General features: G+C 44.7%; 1 protein-coding gene across 1 annotated transcript in view; it reads right to left on the bottom strand.

The window, feature by feature from the left end:
* Positions 1-5,731, bottom strand: part of LOC111870663 (5-hydroxytryptamine receptor 6) — a 31,351-nt gene extending 25,620 nt beyond the window's left edge. Inside the window, exon 1 of the mRNA XM_023863136.2 lies at positions 5,363-5,731. The gene's annotated coding sequence lies outside the window, so the exon portion shown is untranslated. The remainder of the gene's footprint in view (positions 1-5,362) is intronic.
* Between the last annotated feature and the right edge of the window lie 3,625 nt (positions 5,732-9,356).

Raw genomic sequence — 9,356 nt, 5'->3', positions numbered from 1 at the left:
AACAAGTTGATCACGTTACGTATTTATATTAATTGTCTGATATACGTTTTTGAGGGGAATAACATTTTGGTGTGCCGTGTTGAGTCATGGATACTTCATGGTGTGCCGCGAGTAGAAAAAGGTTGCGGAACACTGCTCTAGGACGCGACGCTGTTCCTCCTACTCTTCCACCCTGATGATGGCGGCAACAGCTTTTTCTAAAACATCGGTAAGAGCCTACCAGATTATAAGGTGTCACATTCCATAAGACAGTAATATTCGCGGATTAATATTGTGACAATTCAACGCATTGCCAGGCAACGGCTCGATAAACACTCCGCGATACGCGCACGCAACAATAGGTCGAATGTTTATAGCTCGTTGGTACGCAACAGTCACAACACCAATGGACTGAAGAGACAGTTATCACGTGACTTATTTTCTGTTTGGTCTGCGCTAAACAACAATAGAAATGTGTTTTCAGCGTTGTCCGCGCCGCGGCTACATAACACGAGTCCGCTTGCAGCTAAGGAGAGTCCATGATGGTTCAGCAGTTCAGAGTATAAGAACGAGTATGGAGTACAGATTAGGACAGAGGAGTACAGAGTGACTGAAGACGAAATAACAAGAAGACTTCATAGTGATGTGAAGCGCTAGTTTCTGTGTTGAGATCCGTTGCCAGGAGACGACTAGTGAAGACGGACAATCCTAGTGCGTGTGCAACGGTGAACTGTAAGTTGTGCAAATCAGCGATAGCGCTGTATTATTTGTAATTACGTGAGATGTAGCCGAAGTGCCAATAAACCCAGTCACCCGAAACAGAACCCGCTAATTTCGTTACGCTTACCCCACCCCTATGCGTGAAAATATATTTTCCGTGATCGTTAATGGTTCACGCTTATACAGCGTTGAATGAGAAGATGAGTGAATAATGAATTAGAAGGGCTGTAGAAGGGAAGCGGAAATGGCCTACTTCAAGGAATTATCCAGACAACTGTCCAGAGGGACTGAATCCACTAAGACCCATGAAGACCATCTATGGCCTGGCCGGAATTCGAGCCGATTGTTTCCCTAATGCATTTCAGAAGCGTTGCCGATTGGAGGCAGCTTCTCTGTTTTGATACAAAACACGTTCTCTATTCGGTACGGTTTCAAATGAACCAGTCTCAAAAGCAAAAGTTACGGAGACCTCCACTGCCCGTTTCTGCGAGATGGCAGTTGAGAACCGCGGCTGGAAGGATGCGACCACCTGGCTGAGCGAGCTGTGGGTCAAGGCGCTCAGGTCAACGACCCGAGGCGCAGGTGTTGCGGCCTGATCCTGACGCTGAACCGGCCACCTACATATTCTACAGCAGCGACACCAGGCACAAAAATTAATCCTTTCCCTATGTATAATTAAACACCATGATATAAAGACATGTGGGGAAGTGCAGGCGCTCTGTTAACGGCAGTAAAAGGTAAAGTTGTCCTGTGCTTAACTAAGTAAGCACTACGTCATGAAGGCGTATGGGGGAGTGGATGCATAGATCCATATTTTCTTGACCTTGGCACTATTTGGAGGTGAGTGGTCATCTTCACGCCCCGGTCGCTTTATCCCCGAGGAAAAGCCCCCGGTACCCATTGGATAGGAGGATGGGTGGACCCCAGAGCCAGTCGGGACGATTTGGAGAAGAGAAAATTCTTGCCCCCACCGGGATTCGAACTGCGACCCCTCGGTCATCCAGCCCGTAGCCAGTCGCTGTACCTACTGCGCTGTCCCAGCTCCTCTGTTAACTTCAGTACTAGATGGAATTGAGTGAAGAGCTTCACTTCCTGATCGCCTTATCCCAATGGAAGGAGTTCACCGTACACATTGGACAAGATGCGAGTCCTAGAACTGGTCTGGACGCTGTGCAGAAGAATTTCTTGCCTCTGTACTTTTTTAATTACTATTATTCTTAGTGGGGTGAGACTGAGTATACTTGCACTGCGGCCACTTCGGGCCTACTGTACCAGCCCCAGATGACAGATGATGATGCTTGTGGAACAGTTGGTGGAATGGAGATTGGCAGGGGAAACGGAAGTACCCGGAGAAAACCTGCCCCAGTGACACTTTGTCCACCACAAATCGCACATGACCTGACTCGGGCTCGAACCCGAGGCGCCGCGGAGGGAAACCAGCGACCAACCGCTTGAGCTATGGCACGGCCTGCCTCTCTACTTACTATACCAATAGATGGGGCGGTCCCTGGTCCCTGAAATAAAGGAAGGTAAAATAAGTAAAAGAGGAGGAATGTATAAAGGAAAGGGCAGCACTTGCCGCTCCCTGCAGCCCCTCGGTCCGGTCACCAGGTCTTCTGGGTTATGAACACCCTGTACTCGATTGTGTTGGTACCGAAGGTTCGGAGGAACATTGTGCCTCCTTTTTCAATGTAAATGATCAAGTCCCTGTTGTTCTAACTTACTTAACCCCATAGAGAAGTGTAATACTTGCTCAGCCAAGAAATGCATACATTTTTTTACACCTGAAGGTTCGTGATCGTGTTCACAAAAGTCCAAAACTGGTTCCTATTCTGACCTAGATCCTCTTAAGATCCATTTTAATATTATCATCCCATCTATGCCTATGTGTTCGAAGCGATCTCTCTCCCTCAGCTTCTCCTACCAATACTTATGAAACTTATTCACGAACTGTGGCAGTTTAGTCTATAATGTCTCCTTTGGGGGGGGGGTGTTAAAATTCTTATACAACCTCATTTTGAACCTGACTATAATCCACTTTACAATGTGAATTACTGGCCATTTGCATAATCAGATTGCACCATTTGATCTTTATGATGGAGACACAGGTTGAAGTTGGAATTGAATTTTTAAATATTTTTATGAACTCGCTGGTTTTTAGCATGAAGTTCATCTAAATAAGCGATTCCTAACTATTCAGCTGCCATTTTGTAAAAAATCTATTGCCCCACAATGGTGCCGGGGACAACTCGTTCGGTATAGCAAGTGAGCTACGGGCTGTAAGACCATGGAGTCCTGGTTACATTCCCTGCAAGTGCAAGAATCTTGTCTCCATAGTGTGCAGACCGGCCCTGGGGCCCACAGTCTCCTATACTACACAACCGCTCCCTTTAAAGTCCCTTTCAATTCATCAATCTAAACCTATCATCCGAATTTATATAGACACTGACAGCGTCATTAAATAATCAACTAACCCTCATCTAGTGCCGAGATGAAGAATGATGGAGCTGTACCTCCACTCCCCCACACGTCTTCATGGCTGCGTGCTTAATTAAGCACAGGGATAAATTTACTTTTGCAGTATCGTAGCCACACTACAGTAAAAATCAAAGTTTATCTTTCTCCAAGAAGTGTAATTTTATAATTAGATTATTTCATTTTAACTCCACGTTAGGCGTTAACTTTCCAGTCGGCCGGCCGTCAACACCGATATAAATATCATTAAAAAGGCAGTTCCTATCTCACAGAAAACACACTCCGCTGTAAGGACCAACCGGTTAACGCTGTTTAGGAAAGTAATCGCTGTTTGTTGTGAGGATCATACGAAACACACAAATGCAATGTCTGTGGGCAAAATGCAGTCTATTTACATGTTAAAACAGCTTATAGCCCGTACAGTAAAGACTTTGCTTTAAAGGATTAAGAAACCGAGATTCCGAACAAGGGGTTGGATTTTGCAGGGGAATGTGCCGTGATATGTCGGCTATACTCCAGCAGTAACACGTGCCTACTGTGTTGGCATCCAGTGCTGAGGAGCATGCGCACAACTCTCGTAGCGGTCCCGACTCTGCCAGCAGCCAACTTGGCACGGGATTTCTCCCTTTGCTGTTCTTAGCATATCGAATTTAAGAATGTGACATTGGAGGTTCTCACGGCGGTGTGTGTAACGCCGTGTAGTCTGGTAGATAGTTACAAGTCTTTCGCTGGTAAGTCTCTTAAACTACAGACGTAACATTCTGGGAAACAGTATCTGCAAACATTTTAGTTATAGAGAAGAAAGCAGTCTTCTGGGATTTGGCGCCGTGTATATGTGGTGTTAACCGACGTTTCGGAGGAACGTATCGCCCCCATCTTCAGGGTTGAAGAAAAAGTATAGGTAAATCTGCAAGCGACAACACCGTGAGACACGGTAAAGCACGTCTGCTTTACCGTGTCTCACGGTGTTGTCGCTTGCAGATTTACCTATACTTTTTCTTCAACCCTGAAGATGGGGGCGATACGTTCCTCCGAAACGTCGGTTAACACCACATATACACGGCGCCAAATCCCAGAAGACTGCTTTCTTCATAGTCACCGCCGTGAAAGCCTCAAATCTTACATTTTAGTTATAGGCCAAAAATAATTTTTAATAACAAATATATGACGTTTGTTATATTTAATGGAATTCATTCTTTGTAGGCATTCTGGGTGGATGAGACCAAATAAATAATCAGTGTTAATATGTTAACATTTCATTCTACATGCACAACTACCTTGAAAATGATCTTTATCCGTGACATTCACCAAACTGTATGTTCTCCCCCCGCCGTGTGTGTTAGATACATAACCCATCTGATGTGAAGGGTAGAAATCATAAAACTTTAAATTTTCTCCACCAACCAACAAAGTAACGAACCAACTCCATGGTGAAGAGTCCACCTTGGAAAGCTAATAATTGCTCAGTTAGCCAAGAAATTTCCTACAATTTATTGAACCCGAAGATTAATTACTGTATTCTCAAGAGAATTCCTCTGGTCCCTATCTTCAGCCAAATGAATCCAACCCACGAATGGAACATCCTGTTCCTTTACGACCCACTTTAACATTATCCTTCCATCTCGAACTTGTAGGTCATACTATCTCCACTCTATCATTAACTGGAGCCAGCCGGGATAGCGCGGTACGGACTGTACCACGGAGAAGTGAGGTTAGATTCCCAACAGGAGCAAGATATGTTCTCTTCTTCGCAGCCTCCACACAGACTCTGGGGCCCACCTACCTTCCTGTGGAGTAGCTACCGAGGAGGTAAAGTGGCAGGGGCGTTAAGCTGACAGCTCACCTCCTTCTAGTGCAGAGATTAATAATGCGTGGAGCTACACCTCCCCTCACCCACACGTCTTCATGGCATGGTGTTACATTAAACACTGGGACAACTTACCTTTTGTCTTCTGCTGACTTTATTACTGAACAGCGTGTTCTAAGACCTGACGCCATGTAGTCTGGCGTAACTTCTACCAGAATATAAGGCGTCACATCCCAGAAGAGAGTATTTGCAGAGTAACCGCTTTGAGAACCTCAAATCTCACATTCTTCTCTGTCCCTTTTCTGCCGCGCCCAAACATTTTGTCAGCACTTTTTGTCCCCCAAAAGATGCCAACATACTGGCAACATTGTGAGTACTCACCCCTATGTTGCCCGCTTCAGGCAATACAACTCTTCAAGCTGTGACAAACTTTTGTCAGATATCGTACAGTACACAGTACAGTCAGAACACGACTTTCTCCCGCAGCTTGTAACAGGAAACACACCAATCAATTCGGGTCACCAGCGTGCTTTGTTTTCTGTTTAGCAGGATGTGTCTGAACTGTAGTAAACGTATGCCATATTTTCATGAGTCTCTTCGTCACTTGTGCACTTCACTGGACCTCCCGACGTCGCCATGGTTGCTGCGAAGTTACCACGATACTGAGACCTAACTCAGCCACCAAACGTAACCTAAGCCGCCAGGCCGTGTACTGTCTGCACCGCCTGCAGTACTTTCTGACCAGCCAGTCGCTGTTCTGATCCTTGGCTCGAGTCGCGCCTCAACTCCTCAACTTCTGCTCTTCCCCTCTCAGGGGAGGGGGAAACGCTGCTATAGAATGTCCCACAAATTGTGTACCTAACTGATAAACTCACTGAGACCCTTAGCAGGAGGCCAGAAATAATTAGGCGTTCTTTGCGAACTAAAAGAGAACAACAATGAAGGCCTTCGTATCTGTCTATGGCCTGGAGCAACAACTCCTACACGGCGGGACAGATTTTGCTGAAATTCGACAGTTCGTTATCGGGGACTTCTGCAATTCAGATATTCAGTCATACTGAACTACACCAAACCCTGGTTTACATAGGCCATAAATGACTTATCCATGAATCCTCTAAACCGTTTCAGAGATTTTGTTGGAATTCTGTAAGGGATACTTCCACCGAAACTTGTTAGCAGCTCTTATTTTCGGTCATATTGACCCGTAATAAAGTCTAGTTTACATAGAATCATAAATGGTGGACTTTTCCATGCATTCTATGGACAGTTTCACAAATTTTATTGGAATTCCGTACGGGAGACTTGTACCAAAAGTTGTCGGATAGTTCTGATGGTCAACCGTGTAGCTCAGCAATGAAGCCTAATATACTTAGGGCAATAAATGGAAAATTCCCACGTGTCTCATTGTCGTTTACTAACTTGCATTTCTTTATTCCCATTTTGAAGCAAATTTAATAAACCTGAAAAACTCCGTTAGTAATGTTGTGTACTGCACTATGCTACAAGCCGGAAGGTCGCGGGTTCGAGTTCCGCTGAGGTGAATTTTTTAATTGACCTAATCTTTCCGGCAGTACTATGGCCCTGGGGTCGCCTCAGCCTCTAACAGAAATGAGTACCAGGAATCTTCCTGGGGGCTAAAGGGCAACCTTGAGGGCATCTATGGGCAGACTGTCTAGAGAAACTCTGGGAGCCTCGACCTCTCACAACCCTGTGGGCCTCCATGGCTTGTTACAGGGATAGCTTAACCAGCCTTGCTTTCAGCGACACAAAACAGAGTGACTGAAATATCTGACTGAGCGTGCTGTACCATCAGCGCAACCCGCAATTCCGTGTAAACTGAGTGTAGGGACCTCCTTTCAGCCTGTCTGTACAAACCAACTGATTCCTCATCCTTCACGCTTTGATTCTCTGAAACGTCTGTATTTGTCTACAAGACTGCACGGTGTCAAACCCTGAAGACTACAGTCTGGGGATTATGAAGAAGTCAGTCACTGAACTTCAGTAACCAATTTCGGTTCCCACAAAAAATGAACGAAACAGTTCCCTTTTCTGCTTTCCTTGCAGGAAGTATATAAAAGTTCATCCGCGTGTTTCATATCCGAAAGTTTATTATATTTTGGTATTGAGGATCTCAAACAAGAGTGCCAGGTGAATTTAATTTTGGTCATCATGGGCCCAGTGCAGTTTTGCTTGAAGTGGCTCAGCACACGAAACAGAAAGAAAACACCTGATGGAGTTCTACAACAGTCACGTGATCTGAGGGTCTTACGGTAGTGAGTGGCGTTGTGTGGTGTGGTGGACAGGTACCAACGTTTCGGAGGAATCTGCTGCCTCTATCTTCATGGTATATACCCCAACGGTACATTTAACAGTTATTTTATTACACACGATGTACGTATATACAGCGTAATGCAACGAAGGAAGCACTATTTCCCTTCGCTGTCTCTTACTAGGCATTATGTACAAATGTAGAGGTCATATCTGTCCGTCTGTCCTTGATGCAGTATCTGCGCCTAAGTCTTTCCGCGTTTTTTTAATTCAGTATGCATAACTTTCACTAAAATTAATCAGTCGATTATAATTTTTGTTAAAATCGGTAACGGTATTTAACGTTTTCTATAAAAAATGTGTTACTACGCGCATTGTTAGCGTAACTCGCTGCATAAGCTTGTAAATAAATACATAAAATTGTAGAGTTAAATGAAACCCACCGTCTGTACCCAATGCACGCTCTCCACAAGGCTCGAGCATTTCCAGATAATTAAATAAAACTTTTCTTTTCTTTGGCTCATCTCACAGGATCACTGAGATACTTCGGAATGATTTAATACAATTTTATAATCGAAGTCCTTGGACAAATCTGCCGAAAATCATGTTTAACGCAGTCGTTATACCGACTGGCTACGGGCTGGACGACCGAGGGTTCGGCGTTTGACTCCCCGTAGAATAAAAATCTTTCTCTTCTTCACGTCGCCCAGACCGGCTCTGGGGTCCACCCAACTTCCTATCCAGTGGGTACCGGGGGCTCTTTCCCCGGGGATAAAGCGACCGGGGCCTGAAGATGACCACTCACGTCCAACTAGTGCCGAGGTCAAGCAAATGTGAATCTGCACATCCCCTCCCCCCATACGCCTTCATGGCGTCGTGCTTAATTACTTACACACATGGACTTTACCTTTTGACCATATTTATCTGTTTGTGATATGATTATTTTAAGTTGCTTATTTAACGGAGCTGTATTAACTTCGACTGTGACCTGGTATCAGCTTAGCTTCACATTATTTTTAAAGTTCTGTCTGGGATCCTTTCACTAAGAGCTATCGGTCCGCCGTTTCTCGTCCATGCTAATCACTAATAAAGTATTTTTGCGTAATGCTGTAAATAGACGAAAGAACTGCAGTTAAGCTTAATAAGCCGTAAAGAGCTCCGCAAGGAATTTTGTATTCTGTATTATGGGTACGCGCCTTCAGTTATAGCTATTTTTTTATTGTTAGTGGGGTGGGACTCAGTCCCTTGCACTGCGGCCACTTCTGGCCTATTGTACCAGCCTCAGATGATAGGTGAGGGTGATTGTGGAGCAATTGGTAGCATGAAGAGTGACAGGGGAAACCGAAGTAATTGGAGAAAACCTGCCCAGCGCCACTTTGTCCACCACAAATCCCACTTGCCCAGACCCGGGATCGAACCCGGCCTTCCGCGGTGGAAAGTCAGCTGTGGCGCGGCCCTCAGTTATAGCTTACTTATGTTAACTGCACAGTGTTCCATTTAGTGTGATTAATATATTTGTACTTTCCGGCTCTTACAAAACTTCTTTAGAGACCGTGTGTGTCTCAGTACAGTATTCATTTTAAGTGTTCTAATTCAACAGAAGCTTGTGTAAAACTGTAGCTGTTCTGTCGGGATCCTGCTATGGAACATCCGGAGATATTATTAGATTACGTTGTACTCTTGCCAATGTGTACAGTATGCAAATATTGGGCGCCGTAAAGTTTCCATTATGCGTCTTTCGAATCCCCATTTCTTAGCTCTCTTGGTGCTTTAAGAACCACCAGGAGGATGAGCAGTGCCCATCGAAGTCTCTCCGTTGTTCCATCCGCCCTTAGGCATGGAACAACCCAAGAATAGTTAGACAATATTTTTATGGAATTTTATGTTATTCCAGACTTTTACGAAAAATTGTCAGGTCATATCAGTTTTCATTTAGAGCGGACATTTATAGCGACTTTACATGAAGACCTGCATGCATTCCTCGCTAACTGTTTATGCGGGAGATAATTGAAACACGCATTTTACAAGCAGCACACTTTCTCCTCAAGTGTTAACAGGTTTCGAAGTCATTGAGCGAAATGGATGTTATGACTACACAATTAATCAT

This window comes from Cryptotermes secundus, unplaced genomic scaffold (assembly GCF_002891405.2).
Source record: "Cryptotermes secundus unplaced genomic scaffold, Csec_1.0 scaffold1759, whole genome shotgun sequence".
NCBI lineage: Eukaryota > Metazoa > Arthropoda > Insecta > Blattodea > Kalotermitidae > Cryptotermes > Cryptotermes secundus.
The sequence above is the reverse complement of the archived record's forward strand: the minus strand, read 5'-3'. Positions and strand labels throughout refer to the sequence as shown.